The 16,045-nt window shown below is 43.1% G+C and overlaps 2 long non-coding RNA genes across 2 annotated transcripts in view; one reads left to right on the plus strand and one right to left on the minus strand.

Annotated features, from left to right (window-relative positions):
* Nucleotides 1–16,045, plus strand: part of LOC146763208 (uncharacterized) — a 662,135-nt gene that overhangs the window by 125,020 nt on the left and 521,070 nt on the right. The gene's annotated exons all lie outside the window — the stretch shown is intronic.
* Nucleotides 8,581–12,653, minus strand: LOC146763211 (uncharacterized). Its single transcript, XR_014952541.1, has 2 exons — nucleotides 12,601–12,653; nucleotides 8,581–9,414 (listed from the first exon to the last, which is right to left on the minus strand). It is a non-coding gene; the product is annotated as an uncharacterized LOC146763211 (long non-coding RNA).

The raw sequence follows: 16,045 nt of genomic DNA on the forward strand, positions 1-16,045 counted from the left end.
TTTAACATGATTAAAGTGTAACAACTAACTACCTCTATGATACAAATACAGACCTCAACCTGTTTATATTGTAAATGAGACTTCTCACTTGTGCTCTTCACAGTGCTAATGAGATGAGAGAATAATTTCTATTTCTGAAAGTTAAATGTTTTAACTCTTAATAGAAATCTCACAAGCAGCAATGAGTCCAGGGGTATAAATACAAAAATTTCCGATGGTTCAGTTTATCTCAAAGTAGATTTTGCTGATGATATTCTAACAAGTTTGATTGGATTTTCACTGCCTGAAATTAATATGTTGAAAAAGATACCATTTCACATCCAAAGCTTAAGCATGGTTTAGAGAAATGTCAAGGATGGCTGATAGGTCTCTGATGACTATAGAGTTGGATCCTTTTTCAGTCTAAAGCCACTGTATTAATTCTACAAGATGCAGATGCAAGGCATCTAGAACAATTGAAGCATTGTTTGAATAAATAACATGCACAAACTTGTAGATTATGCATTGGGAAATATTTAAGGCAAAATGTCCCCTGAAAGACTATTGAAAACTAAATTTTAAAGTTAACCGGTATGCCTTTTTTTTCTCAAACGTTAGTGGAAAAGTGAGAGGTGATGTCTTAGCAGGTAGGAATTTGTTTCTTATGGTTATAATATTGAAATAAACTTTTGAACTTTTTTGGCTTAATTTAAAATATTAATGTATCACTCTTATTCTGCAAAATCCTCTATCTTCTTGACTGGTGATCTGGGTTAAGAGACTGTCAGGAAACAGTAAAAAACAAATCAGGTAATTCTTACACTTTTTTCAAGGATGATTATTTACCTGATTTTTAAAAGGTAGGTATAGGACATGACCAGCCTTGTCTTAAAGTGGTTGAGTACATTTAAACAATAACTGTTTAGATGCAGTCACAATAATGCCAGGAACCTAAAGTGTAGAGAAATTAAAATTTACTAAATATTCATGTGAGGAAAAAAGTGTATATATAAATGGAATTAAAAGCTATGTACTTATTTAAAAAACAAACCTAACCCCTCCAACTGTTTCTAACATCGCTTACTATCAGAAAAGAATGATTGTATCATACAGGGGATCTATTTTTTGGCATGTTAAGTATTACTAATAATTTTGAACCCACAGCCATCCTTATTCATTAGCTCTTCATGTTTACTAGTCTAATCTTTTCACAATGTAGTCAAATAGTTGTTGTGTTCTAAGAATGATGTACATGTATACTTACATTAGCCTTAATTTTGAATGTTTTTAATTTCTGCTTTTAGATTGTATTTTTAAAAACCAAGCTTAGCAAAGTATAAATAAAAACATTTTGGTGGAAGCTCTTTAGTCACTTTCAAAGGATAATCTACTGCTTACTGTGTATAGAGTATCAGAAATTGTTTGCTTGGGTTTTGTTCTTTCCTTTTTTCCTTTCCTTGATATTTTTTTTCCAAAGAATGTAAAATTGGTAGTTAGAAGAGGAATTGAGGAGTTGGGGTTTTTTGATTTTTTTTTTTTGTTTTGTTTTTTTAATTGGACTGTATCTTCTTTGGAAGCCTTTTTGTCATCCAAACAGTATATGTTAGACCATGGGAAAAATGGAGGGAAGTAGAAGAGGAGAAAGCTTTGTAAAGCATGAGCCTTTAAAGGCTTTATTTCATACAGGTAATAAATTATTAATTCCTTGGTCTTTTACCTTCTCCTCCCTTTTCTTTCTCAAAAGAAAACCTGAGCAAGCCATGACTGTGCAAGGCATCTTTGGGTTATTTTCTGAGAGGCTGCATTGGGTCTGGCTGGGATGGAGTTACCTTTCCTCATGGTGCTGTGTTTTCTGTTTGTAGCTAGAATGGTATCCATGACTCGGGCATGTTTTGGCTACTGCTAAGCAGTGCTCACACACCATCAAGGCTGTCTCTCCAACCTTGCCCGCCCCAAAGGCTGATAGGCTGTGGAAGGGATTAGGAGGGAACAGAGCCAGGCCAGCTGACCCAAAAAGACCAAAGGGATCTTCCATACCAGATGATGTAATGACCAGCATTAAAAGTGAAAAGGAAGGGAGGGGGTCATTTTTAAGGTGTTTCTCTTCTGAAGTAAATGCTATGCCTAGTAAAACCCTACTTTCAAGGAAGTGGCTGGACATCACCTGCTCATGGGAAGTAGATAATAAATCTGTTTGTTTCCTTTACTTCGGCATGCAGCCTGTGCTTTTCTTCATTAAACTGCCTTTATCTCAACCCAGAAGTTTCACCATCTTATTTTCTCCCCATCCAGGAGAGGAAAGGAAGTGAGAGTGGCTTGGTGGGCACCTGGCTGTCAGTGAAGACCAACCCACCACAGCGGCTGTTGCATGATTTAGAACTGTAACAGAAAAAGCTTTTGTTTGGTGAGAGGTTTGATTTCTTTAGACTTTCTTCCATTTGGCTGGACATCCAGCAAGGTTTACTATTCTTCAGTTACTAGCTATAGAGCAGAATAGTTCAGTTGGAAGGAACCTACAACAGTCATCTAGTCCAACTGCCTGACCACTTCAGGACTGCCAAAAAGTTAAAGCATGTTCTTAAGGGCTCTGTCCTGGTACGTTTTATCCTCAAGCCTGGTCTTATGAGCTCTCAAAGGACTTATCACCCCCGAGATAGCTCAGCTACCTCAAATGGCATAAAATTAGCATGATGCCTTCTGAGGTAGTGTTGGAAACAGAAAAGTTTTAATAAAAGGCAAAATAACAAAGCTCTTGCAGAGAAAACCTGACCCAGGGGCAAGAGGTTCTTGCTCCTGTTAAAACACTTCACAAAAGCGATTATTTCCTTTGTTCTCTTCTTTTTCTAGTGAATTCCTTAGGTGGGACCTTTTGGCTTCTGTCCAATTGGCAGCCCTAGGTTTAAGGTGAAGTCCCAAAGGTCCTATGAGGCGTCTTTTTACCAAATTGAGGAGAGATACTTGTGGGCTTTTTTCCTTTTTAAGGAGACAAAGGATAATTTGGCCACTCTGTTAACAGGGGGCACATTCCTACATCTCACCCTTTCTATATATAAAAAGGAAAGAGGAGAAAGGAACATGATGTGAAAAAGTCTCACCCTTGTTGACAATTTGTAGTTATGCTAATAATTTTTAAATTTGTGTCATGGTTTGACACTGGCACAATGCCAGCACCCCCATGAAAATGCAACCTCTCAATTGAATGCTGTGAAATGTGATCAGAAAACAGCAGAGCAGACCCAAGCTTAATAAGGGAAAAAGAACTTTATTAAGTGACTACTACCATACGACTATAAAAGGGGAAAAAAGAGAAACACACAAAATCCAAATGAAAACCTTTCAAAACATTCCTCCTCCCCCACCAATTCCAACAAACCACAGTGAGACACAACTTGGACCCCCAATCAGGTTCCCACCCTTCAGATAATCAGTACTCAGTCCATCAAGGGAGAGAGGAGTCTCTCCTTTGCCACAGACCCCCCAAGAAACACAGCTGCCACTTCTTGTGTTTCCATGTCACACACAGCACCGCCCGGAGAAAATCTGCCAGTGTGACCCTCTCCTTTCCATGCACAGTGCTCTCACCACCAATGCATGGATCGACAGACTGCTCTTAGGATTTTTTTCTTTCAAGGATACTCTGCCAAGAGTGGAAAAAACAACAGTTCAGTTTTTCATTTTTTGGGACCACAGTCCCCCCCCATTTTCCCCTGGGGCTGAGGATCTCAGGAACAGAGGTCTTCTCCTTCTCTGAAGACAGGGGGCACCACCACAAACCCCCTAACTTTTCTCTGTTCCCTCCACTCCTGTCTTTTCTCAGCTGTTGAAGCAGGTCTCTTGGCTCACCAGCATCCTCCTAAAATACAGTCTCTCTTGGAGGAGAAAATCGGTTCAGTCTATGGCTAACAAGAAAAAGTCCAGCCAAAAGCCACTCCATCATCTTCCCCCCCAATCTTCTTTCCCTAACATCCCAGGTCCAGGCTGTCTCTCTTCCTCTCTTTCAAACTGAGGAGGAGAAAAATTTCACAAAGATTTCATTTCTCAAGGAAGGGTTAAAAGTCCCAACTCCCTGGATGGCTCTCTGCCCAGATCTCTGGCTCCCACGGCTGGGCACCTTGTGGCCTTGTGGCCCCCCGCTCTTCTCCTTCCCTGTGATGTACTGCTGACAAACCATCACTGTCTCTTTCTCTCTTGAGAGAGACTCTGGTGGGGCAAAGAGACATCCTCCACCCTTCCATCTGCAGGGGGCCAGCCCGGTTCCAGTCCCTCCACCCTTCGGCCTACCTCAACCTGGGCCGCGTTGGCTCCCCTCCCCCACCCAGCAACGGGCCAGGCAGGGGAGAGTCCTGCACTGCACCCTGACCGGAACCAAAGAGAGCGCATTCTCCTGGGAATTCTGCTTTTAACCCCTCTGTGTTCTCAGAGGTGTGTCCACCCTCAATTGGTCACCCCAAGTGTCAATATCCAAATTGACCTCTTCCTTCCGAGAAGATTCTTTTTCCTGTGTCAAACCACGACAATTTGGTTATAATTTTAATGCTTGTAAATTATTCTATCTTAACTTTGGTGAAGTGTTTTCCCAGGCAAGCCTCAAGTTTCTGGCTAGATATGATTTAAATATATAGAACTTCAAAGCATTTTTAACATATGATTTAGAGGTAGGTTAATAACTTTTTAACACAAAAGCAATAACTCACAGAACCTTTTCAGTGCAAAACTATTTTTTAAACAATTTTAACTAGTGGAAACTTAGAAAACAGTCTCTGCTTCCAGCTGTCGCTCAGTTGTTTGCATGTTCTTCTGGCATCTTCTGCTGCTCTTAGATCAGCTGTACCTGTGACTTGACATTTTTTTGAAGGGACCCATCGAAGACCTGCATTTGTAGAAATGCTTGCAAACCCCCTCCCCATGTCACAAGAGGATCGGGTCCTGAAATTTATCCTGTCTCTGGATCCTTTATGAAGACTGGTGGCTTTTCCTTGAGCTTTGCTTGACTGATATTGCTGAAATGTCTGAAAATCGGTGGTACCTGCTCCATAAAAGAATTATTTTAAAAATTAAAAACATTCATTTTATTCAGCCTGTCTATGGTAGACAGCACTTCTGTCCCTCCCTTTTGCCTTTCAAGGATCATTTTCAGCGATCTGTGTGCTCTTTCTACAATAGATTGGCCTGTGGAGGAATGCGGAATACCTGTGGTGTGTTTGATACCCCAAAATTTACAAAACTTGCAGTTTATTAGAAATGTAGGCTGGTCCATTGTCCGTTTTAACTTATTGACGAATGCCTAGGGACGCAAAGGCTTGTAAAAAATGTTTAATTTCATCTCTACGCTTTTCTCCTTTATGTGCAGAAATGAAGATTGCTCCTGAGAATGTATCTATTGATAAGTGTATATGTTTGAACCGTGCAAATTACTGATATTGAGTTATGTCAGTTTGCCACATCTGCAGGCTATTTAAGCCACGAGGGTTAACACCTGTTGCTATTGCTGGTATGGCTAGTTTTTGGCAATCTGGACATGATAGAACAATCGCTTTAGCTTGATTCTGAGAGATGTTAAACATTCTTACTAAGGCAGGTGCATTGTGATGATAGAAAGCATGGCTCATTCTGGCTTGTTCGATAATATTTGGAAGTGTATTCTGTGTTTACATGGCTAAAAGATCAGCCATGGGATTGCCTTCTGCTAGGAAACCTGGGAGCACAGAATGTGAATGAATGTGTATTGCAAAGTAAGGTTCCTGTCAAATAGAAAGAAGGAAGATTAATTTCTTGAGCAAACCGTATAGCTGGTCATTGGAAACCTCTTTTAGCAGAGACCATTCTGCTCTCTCCACTACACCTGCAGCATAGAATGAATCAGTTAGGAAATTAAAAGGAAAAGTGAATTTTGAAAAGACCCGCTGTCATGGTTTGGTGCTGGCGCAATACCAGTGCCCCTATGAAAATGCGCCTTCCCAAATAAATGCTGTGAGATGCGATCCGGAACAGAGCAGAGCAGGCCCAAACTTAATAACAAAGGGAAAAATTTTATTAAACTACTACTACTACTATAAAAGACACACACACACTAAATCCAGAATGAAAACCTTCCAAAACATTCCTCCTCCCCCCACCTCAACTCCAACAAACCACAGTGAGACACAACTCGGACCCCTAATCAAGTCATCACCCTTCAATATAATCAATACTCAGTCCATCAAGGGAGAGAGAAGTCTCCCTTGCACCATAGACCCCCGGGAAACACAATTGCCACTTCTTGTGTTTCCATGTCACACATGGCACTGCCCAGAGAAAATCTGCCAGTGTGACACTCTCCATGTCACAGTGCTCTCACCACCGTGCATGGACAGAGACTGCTTATAGGGCTCCTTTAGGCATGCTTTGGCAAGGACCCACAGGAACAAGAGTCCACTGTCTCATTTTGGGACCACGGTCCCCCCCATTTTCCTCCTCCCCTGGGGCCGAGGGTGAAAACAGAGATCTTCATCTTCTCTGAAGACAGAGGGCATCATCACACCCTCCTCAGCTTTTCTCTGTTCACTCCATTCCTGCACTGGTAGTTGCTAAAGCAGGTCTCGTGGCTCACCATTGCATCCCCCTAAAATGCAGTCTCTCTTGCAGGAGAAATTGGTTCAGACAAGAAAAGTCCAGTCAAAAGCCACTCCATCATCTCCCCGCAATCTTCTTTTCCTAACATCTCAGGTCCCAGGCTGTCTCTCTTTTCTTTTAAATCGAGGAGGATTAATATTTCACAAAGCCTTCATTCCTTCATTCCCCAGGACGGCTGAAATCTCGGCCCAGGACTCCATCTTCCACGCTGGGCACCTTCCCCCCCCCCCCCCACCCCCACCCCCCGTTCTCCTTTGCTGAAAAATCTCCAGGTGTCTTCAGGCTCTCTGTCTGTTTCCCTCTAGGTGGGGGGGGGGGGAACAAAGACATCTCAGACTTCCTCCACCCTTCCGTCCACAGGAGCTGGCTTGGTTCCAGTCCATTCACACCCTGGCCTACCTCTACAGGCCGAATGGCTTCCCCTCCCCCAGCCAGCCTATGGCTGGGCAGGGGACAGTCCGCACTCTCCGATGACCAGAACCAAAGACAGTTCTCCTGGAAGTTCTTGCTTTTTAACCCCCTGTGTTTTCAGAGGCATGTCCAGCCTTTAGTGGTCACTCCAGGTGCCAATATCCAAACATGACCACTGATTGGTTTAACTACCAATTTCCTTAGAAAATTCTCTTCTGTGTCAGACCACGACACCACAACTGCCATTAACTCTATTATTTGTGAAGAACCATCTACTTCTTCAATATCTGATTCCCATTTTTTTTTCTCTGGATTTTGCCAAGCAATCAGATTTTTTTTACTTCTTTGAACCATCTGTAAAAAAATATGTGATTGTATCTAGGGGTGCATGATGTCTTAAGGGTTTATGAATTAATTTTAGAAATTAAGTTAGTAGCTCATGTTTGGGACAACTGACTGATATTTTCCCTGTAAAATTTTCTAGGGCAAATTGCATAACCTCTGAATTTTGAATTAACTATTCCAAATAGATGGATGTGACAGGCAGAAAGAGTTCTGCAAAATCCTTTCCTGAAAGGGAAAACACTCGGGATCTAGCCTTTATAATAAATTGTGATATAATTTCATGGCAAGTTGTTAATAGTTTTACCCAGCTGACGAGATAGGAAAACCCATTCTAAGATTATCAGATGGTCCTTCTTCTCTAGATCCCACTGGAATATTAGACTGTGAAGCTGTGGACTCTCCCCTAAAACTGTAAACTAAAAGGACAAGTTAAGATTATATTGATGAGCCTGGCATGATTGGATGTCTTGCATCACTTTAGATAAAGCATTTTGGGCTTCTTTGTTGAATTCTCGTGGTGAGTTTAAAGCTGTGTCTCCCTTCAATAGATCAGACAGAGGGGCTAAGTCCTGGTTTGAAATGCCTAACAGTGGATGAAGGCAGTTCAGAGTCCCTACCAGCTGCTGTACTTCAGTGTTTTTGGATTTTTCTTTAGTTGGAGTGGTTGTGGAGTTACAGTTTGTTCTGTTATTCTGTATCCTAAATATTTCCAGGGAGGAAGTGTTTGTATTTTTTCCTTCGCTATTGTGAGTTCTGCTTTCTCCACTGCTGAGATGACCTGATCTGTTGTCTGCTGCATTGATGCTTGGTCCTTTGCTGCTACCAAAATATCGTCCATATAATGTAAGATGAGGGAATTTGGGTACTGTACATGAACTGAGTAAAGTACTTTTGCTACGTACCTCTGGCATATACTCAGAGAATTGCGCATACCTTGAGGAAGTACGAGCCAATGGTATCTTTTTAAAGGGACCTGCTGATTTATTGATGGGATAGAAAAAGCAAATTGTGGTGCATCATCATGATGTAAACAAATATTGAAAAAAAAGTTATTTAAATCAATGACAGTCAACTTCCAATCGTTTGGAATCATAATGGGAGAAGGTAAACCTGGTTGTAAAGGACCCATTTCTTGAATCACTTTGTTAACCTTTCTGAGATCCTGCAATAACCTCCATTTCCCACTGTTTGGCTTTTTAACTATGAAAATTGGAGTATTCCAGGGGCTGGTAGTTGGAGTTAAGTGACCTTTATTTAACTGTTCCTGTAACAATTGCTCTAATACAGCAAGTTTCTCTTCTGATAAGGGCCATTGGCTGACCCAGACAGGTGTATTGGATGTCCATGTAAGTTTTAGAATGTTATGTCCATCAACAGCTCTTGTTAAAAATCGGTTTCTAATCTCAGACCCCGTTGGGAGAGAATGTCTCTTCCCCAAAGAACTATATCAGCTTCTACTATGAATGGTTTTGTGGTGGCAACACAACCTTCAGGTCCCTCAAATGTGACCGAGTGCAAGCTACAAAAGCTTTCACAGTGACCACCAATACCTGCCAGTTGGTCTGGTGTGGGTACGATGGTCCAGTCCTGTGGCCATTTCAATTTCAATATCAGAGTGATGTCAGCTCCAGTATCTTATCAGGCCAACGAGGGTGATTGTGGGTATTATCAGTTCAGTCAGAGAGAAAACAAAGGTTTCTAACCAGGCAGAAGCCTGGGAAGCAGTTGAGAAAGAATGTAAATAATTCTTTTTCTTTCTTGTTGTTCACATTGTTTATAGATAAGTTCTGCCACTGTGCATCATTCACTGCACACCAATGGGTGAGATGTTTTTACTTCAGGACCAATAGAATGGGTCTAGACGATACTCTCTATAAAAGAGAGATGTATTTGAAATAAATCAGAGTTCTACTCTCTCGCCTTCTGAAGTGGAGTAATTTCATACCATCCTGCCTCAACGGCTTCAGGTGATGGTTTTCCTGAGATGCTTCAGAACACAGGTGAGTTGAGGCTGCTCACGGCTGATGTGCTTGATCCAAGCGATGAGGGATGTGTTGCTCTGTGACTCTGTTAGGAGAAAAGCTTGTGCTATGATTAGTCCTTTAGGTAGAAAACATGGAGGGTCTGGACATAAAGCTAATACAGTGATTTCCTGTGAACAGGTGACAGATAACACAGTTGGAAAGATATAGAAACATTCTGCACGAGATCTGTTCCCTCCCACTATTAAGAACTGATGTGGTTGTGGTTCAGGGCCCAGCTGTCCTGTGGATATTGTGTGAGGAATGTGATTTGTTAGCATTACTGGTTGGGCTGTAGACAGCTCCAATCTGGTACCTGGGGACATTGTGCTTGGTAGTCCTGCAAAGATCTGCTGCAGTTTTGTGCTTCATGGCCTGTGGTGGTTTCTGGCCTGTGGTACAGTGGTTCTTGTGACCTCGCACGCCACTGAACCGTGCTCAGCTGCAAGTTTCCCAGAAGATGGCATGGACAACCCTGTACTGGGTGAAAACAGTATTTTGACAGGGACCTCTGTATCCACTGCTTTTTGGAGGTGACCTCCTTCGTAGTTTTGGACATGCGCTTTTAAAATGCCTTTTTGGCCACAAGAGTAACATGTATCCTTTGAAATCTGTTGGTTTTCAATTGCCCCTTTAAAGGCTGTTAGAGCCTCTGCTAGGGTTTGTGTTTGAATTTCTACAGCTGTTGGAACTCAAAATGTCCTTCAGACATTTTTGGAGGTTCCAGGCCTTGGTCAGAAGCATTTTAGAACCTGGCAGGCAGCTGCAAAACAGCTGTGATTTTGAGTTTGAGCCATGGAATGATTTACCAACTTTGCAGGTAGAACAAGAAGTCACAAAAGTTTAGATATTATAGTAGAAGTAGTTACAAAGTAGAGGGAAGAATTTTTTAGTGTTGTACAAGGGGGTTTTAGCACCTGTACAGGGGGGTTTTTACTTTGTACATGGCGGTCAGAGGTTTTAAGATGGAGGAATGTAGGCTGGTCCTGTTTCTCCTCTTTCTTTTTCCTTACCTCCATGCTCTTGATGATGTTGGCACTCATGGATTGGTTTAGAATAGAAAAGCACCATTTAATATAGGTAGTAGGTGTTGGGGAAAAACTGTAAACATGTATCATGTAATGTATCATATAAAAGATAGCAGCAGCCAGGGGCGGGGGAAGAGAAGAAGAAGACAGCAGATAGAGAGGGTGTCAGGGGTGTGTGTATCTCTGCCTGAGCTGCTGACCAAACCACAGTAGCACGAGAAGACAATCTTTTAGATAGCTTACAATAAACTGCCTTGAGACCGAACAACAAGAGGCTGCTGAGTTTTCTTTGGAAGTACGGATTTGAGGAGAGACTTTACCACCACATGGAACCCCTGAACCAGGCCGGGGTTCTGACATACAGCTTTTTCCTGCTGCATTAGGGTGTTCTCCTGTGCAGTTGTGATGGCAATAGCTAGCACCTCTGCCTGCATGGCTGCTGCATGTTCAGGGGTACCCAGGCGGTTGCAAGCGTCCACTATCTGTGTTAAAGTGGGCTCAGGGTCTTGTAGCAATCCACATAACATTTTTTTGCAGCTTGGACTTGCATTAGAAATTGCAAGCCATTTTAATAACTCTTCTCTGGCACGATCTATGAGGATTTGCTTATCCAATGCCAATTTTAAATGGTCCAAAAACTTAATGTATGGCTCATCCATCCCTTGTTTATTTCTGTGAAGTCTAATTCTGGTTTATTCCCATCAGGCACCTGTAACGGGGCAGTACTTGGTGCTTCCTTAATATCCTGAAGGATTGGTCTATTAAGAGCCCTTGCTTGTCTTTGTGGGTCTATGTAGGCTCCTTCCCCAGCAAGCTGGTCTAGAGTTATATTTGCAGTGGCTGGAGTTCTTGCATAACCTCTTAAAAGGTCATTTAGTAAACGCTTCAATGCCAGTTCCCACAGAGAATACTCAATTGGAGACAGCAAAGATGTACAAAGCTGCCTTAGGTCGTGAGGGGTAAATGCATTGGCTGAAAAGGTGGCTTGTAATAATCCTCTGAAATATGCTGATTCTCTTCCATAAGATCTAGCTGCTTTGCATATCTCTTATTTCTGCAAAGCTTATTTGTTCCCACTGTGGTCCTCCCGCCCCCCCCCCCCCCCCGACATTATGTCTGACTGGAAACACTGATTTTTTTCAGGCAATGTCCCATTCTCCGTCCTGGACTGCGTCCCTTCTCTGCCAGGTATCTGTGCCTCCTGATGTATAAAACTCGTCCTCAGATTTTGGGGGGTTACCCCAGGGGGTGTGGGAATATCTCCGGTTCGGGACTGGGGCTTCTCCAGATATGGGCGCTGCCATTTTGGATGGGGTCACTTCTGGGAGGTCACATTCGCTTCCCACGGTCGGCAGGGTGAGGGCGTGCCGTCCTGTGGTGTGGGTGGGGATTTCGGGCAGGGAGGCAGACCGGGCTTGGCCCACAAAAGGGGAGTGCCCGCGTCTGATGGGCGGTAGCTTAGTGACGTGTCGGCAAGGGAATCCTGGGAGTCAGAGGATGGAACACGCCCACGAAAGGCAGAGCTCGGCAGCTCTGAAACATGGCCCTGGCCACGTGAGCTATTGTCCTCACAGAGCATGGATTCAGCTCAGCTTTTTTCAATTGCACTTACAAAATTCACCGATTTAGTGCATCTGAGGTTACTTTTGAGAGGAAACCGGGGAGAATTCATCAGGTTCGGGGTGTTAGGAAAGAGGTTGCAGACTGGTCTGGCCAGCATGATTCTGTTTCCCTCCCGAGGGAGGAGGAGGGGCCGGACAGGGAGCAGCTGGCCTGGCTGTCTCCTGCCTGTGCTCCCGGGGTTGGTGTGCCTCGGGGCGGGTTGGGGGCTTGGAATCTCTGCCCACCCTCCTTTCTTTCTGTTGCAGCCTGCGGTCGGCTCTCTCTATGCTCTGTTTTGTGGCTGTCTCTAGCTTGCTTTTCACTCTTCAATGTTACAAATTGTAACACCGTCTGAAATATTTGACGTAGTTTTAGGCTGCACTTATTTTCCAAACTGCATAATCTAAGTCTCACAGCATCCCAGAACTTTAGGGTAAGCGTCTCAGATGTATTTATGATTGGGAATTCTGTGAAAACCCATCTGATGAGTTTTTAAGCTGTTCCTTCTCAAATTTTACATCTTGAATTTCTATTTTGTAGTTCAAATAAAAATAAAGATCCTGCTGTTCTACAGATAGCTTGTTCCCCATTTTCTTACTCACCGAAAGATGGTTTTCAGAGCAGCTATCGGCCTTGATCTGAACTCCCCGGATCTGGAAATGCAACGGTGTCTCAGCCAATAGCAAGCTGTCTCTGAAGAGGTCCTCGTGACTTCGCAGCGCGTTCTCCAGCCCGTCCCAGGTTCAGCCCTTTTTCACCAGCATGAGGCTTTGTTCTGTGTGGCCCCCTCCAACGGCCTCAGATCCTCCATCACCTGGGGTTTTTTTCTTTGGTGCCACAAAAACCCAGTCGCAGGCCTGCACTCCCCAAAACGTAAGACCAAGGAAAAAATGTCCTATTTTGATCGAGGGCAAATCAAAATTTCCTGAACTATGTCTCTCAATGTGAGAAATCACCTGTTCAGGTGCCAAATGATACGTTTTCTCCTTGAGCCAGGTCTTATGAGCTCTCAGAGGACTTGTCACCCTTGAGATAGCTCAGCTACCTCAAATGGCATAAAATTAGCACGATGCCTTCTGAAGTAGTGTTGGAAACAGAAAAGTTTTAATAAAAGGCAAGATAACAAAACTCTTGCAGAGAAAACCTGAGCCAGGGGCAAGAGGTTCTTGCTCCTGCTAAAACACTTCACAAAAGTGATTATTTCCTTTGTTCTCTTCTTTTTCTAGTGAATTATTTAGGCGGGACCTTTTGGCTTCTGTCCACCTGGCAACCCTCGGTTTAAGGTGAAGTCCCAAAGGTCCTATGAGGTTTCTTTTTACCAAATTGAGCAGAGAAACTTGTGGTCTTTTTTCCTTTTTAAGGAGACAAAGGATAATTTGGCCACTCTGTCAACAGGGGGCACATTCCTACCTTGTCCAAATGCATCTTAAACACTGACAGACATGGGGCATTGACCACCTCTCTGGGAAGCCTGTTCTGGTGTTTGATGACCCTCTTTTCAAATAAATGCTTTTTAATGTCAATTTTAAACCAGGTGCAGTTTGAACCACTCCCACACATCTTGTCACTGGATACCAGACAGAAGAGCTCAGCACCTGTCTCTGCTTCTTCTTCTTCTCCTCTTCAGGAAGCTGCAGCAAGCCATGAGGTCACCCCTCAGCCTCCTTTTCTCCAAACTAGACAAACCCAGAGCCCTCAGCAGCTCCTCATAGGACATTCTTTTCATCCCTTTCACCAGCTTTGTTGCCCTCCTCTGGGTGCATTCAAGTACCTTCACATCCTTTTTAAATTATACAGCCCAGAACTGCACACAGTACTCAAGGAGAGGCCAAACCACTGCTAGATACAGAGGCAATAATCACCTCTTTTGACCAGCTGGTTATACTGCATTTAATGCACCACAGAACATGGTTTGCCCACTTGACTGCCAGGGCTCACTGCTGACTCCAATTGGGCCCACTGTCAATCAGCACCCCCAGATCTCTTTCTGCAGGACTGCTCTCCAGCCATTTGTCTCCCAATCTATACTTGTGCCTGATGTTTCCCTGTCCCAGGTGCAGAAGCTGGCATTTGTTCTTGTTAAATTTCATGCCACTGATGATTGCCCAATACTCCAGTCTATCTAGATCCCCCTGCAAGGCCTCTGGTCCCTGGTAAGAGTCACCAGCACACTTGCTAATGGTGCATTCAACTCCTGCATCCATATAATTGATAAATATATAAACAGAACTGAGCTCTGAGGAATGATGCTGGTGGCCAGTCACCAGCCATATGTAGCCCCATTTGCTACAGCCATTTGAGCCCTGCCCTTCAGTCAGTTCTTTACTCAGTGCTGTGTGTACCTGCTCATATCACAGTTGGACAACTTCTCCAGAAAGATGCTGCAAGGATCAGTATCCAAATCTTTCTAAAAATCAGAAAAACTGCATCTACCACCTTCCCTTCATTCTACTAGGCAGGTGACCTTATTGTAGGATATCAGATTAGATAGACAGGCCTTTCCTTTTGTGAACCCATGTTAACTGTGCCTGATTACTGCATTGTCCTTTAAATGTCTTTCAATAGCACCCAGTATGATATTTTCCATAATTTTTCCAGGTACTGGGGTTAGCTTAAAAGGTCTGTAGTTTCCTGGGTCTTCCCTTAAACCCTTTTTGTAAATTGGAATAATGCTGGCTAGCTTCTAGTCAGCAGAGACCTCCCCAGACTCCAAAGACCTTTGTTCAGGGTCCTGCTGATCAAGAGGGGTCCTGCTGTAACGTCCACTAGCTCTTTCAGTACTCTGGGATGAATCCTATCTGGCCCTATGGAGTTATGAACACTCAACTGATACAGCTGGTACCTTACATTTTCAGTGCGCACAAATGGAAAGTCACTGTTCCTGCAGTTGTGGTCCTCCAACTCAGAGGACTGGGAAGCCCAAGATCTATGAATATTATTAAAGACTTATCATTAAATGTATTTACTCTCAAATTGTAAAATAAGGCAGTGGTAGACCAAAGATGTGGTAAGATTCCAAATAAACTAGGCTGGCCCAACCAGCTTGAGGATTAGCCTAATCCTTCCAGATACCAATTTGACCACAGTGATACATTTGTTTATAACCCAGTAACTTGTTTCTTGTTGAATGAAGATAACATCCTAAGAAAACAACAGTTAGTTATAATAATATCATCTTAAAGTACCAGTTAGGAATATTAAAGGATAAAGTGTGAGAACCCTGGCCTTATTCTGGGGTCCCATGTGGTGGTGAAATTCCTCCTCCAACCCGTGATTCCAAAGAAAAACTGCTCAGGCTCTTGCTGTTCGGTCTCAAGGCAGTTTATTGTTAGTTATCTAAAAGATTGTCTTCTTGGGTTGCGTCTGCTTGGTCAGCGGCCTGGGCAGAGGCACATACACACGCCCTGACATCCTCTCTGTCTGCTGTCTTCTTCTCTCTCCCCGCCCAGGGCTGCTGCTTTTATATGATATATTACGTATTACATGTTTATAGTTTTCCCCCAATACCTACTACCTATATTACAATGTGCTTTTCTACTCTAAGCCAATCTGTGAGTGCCAACATCACCAAGAACATGGAGGCAAGGAAGAAGAAGGAGGAAGAACAGGATCAGCCCACTTTCCTCCATCTTAGAACTTCTGACCCCCGTGTACAAAGTAAAAAACCCCCTGTTCAAGTATCAAAACCCCCCTGTACAATACTAAAAAAAATTCCCCTCTGTTTTGTAACTACTTTTACTATATTATCTAACCTTTTGTGACTGCTTGTTCCACCTCCAAAGTTGGTAACTCATTCCATGGCTCAAACTCAAAATCACAGCTGTTTCCAGCTGCCTGTCAGGGTCTAAAATGCTTCTGACCAAGGCCTGGAACCTCTAAAAATGTCTGAGAGACATTTTGAGTTCCCACAATAAAGGGTTTCCAGTTTAGGACCATTACTGTGATTTCATGCTTCAAAAATATAATTTTTTAGGTCATATCAGAAGGAGAATCTTCACAGAAGTAGAGTATGGAGCACTTTCAGATAGAACATTAAATATAATATTT

This window comes from Lonchura striata, chromosome W (genome assembly GCF_050655825.1).
Source record: "Lonchura striata isolate lonStrDom1 chromosome W, ASM5065582v1, whole genome shotgun sequence".
In the NCBI taxonomy this organism is placed as follows: domain Eukaryota; kingdom Metazoa; phylum Chordata; class Aves; order Passeriformes; family Estrildidae; genus Lonchura; species Lonchura striata.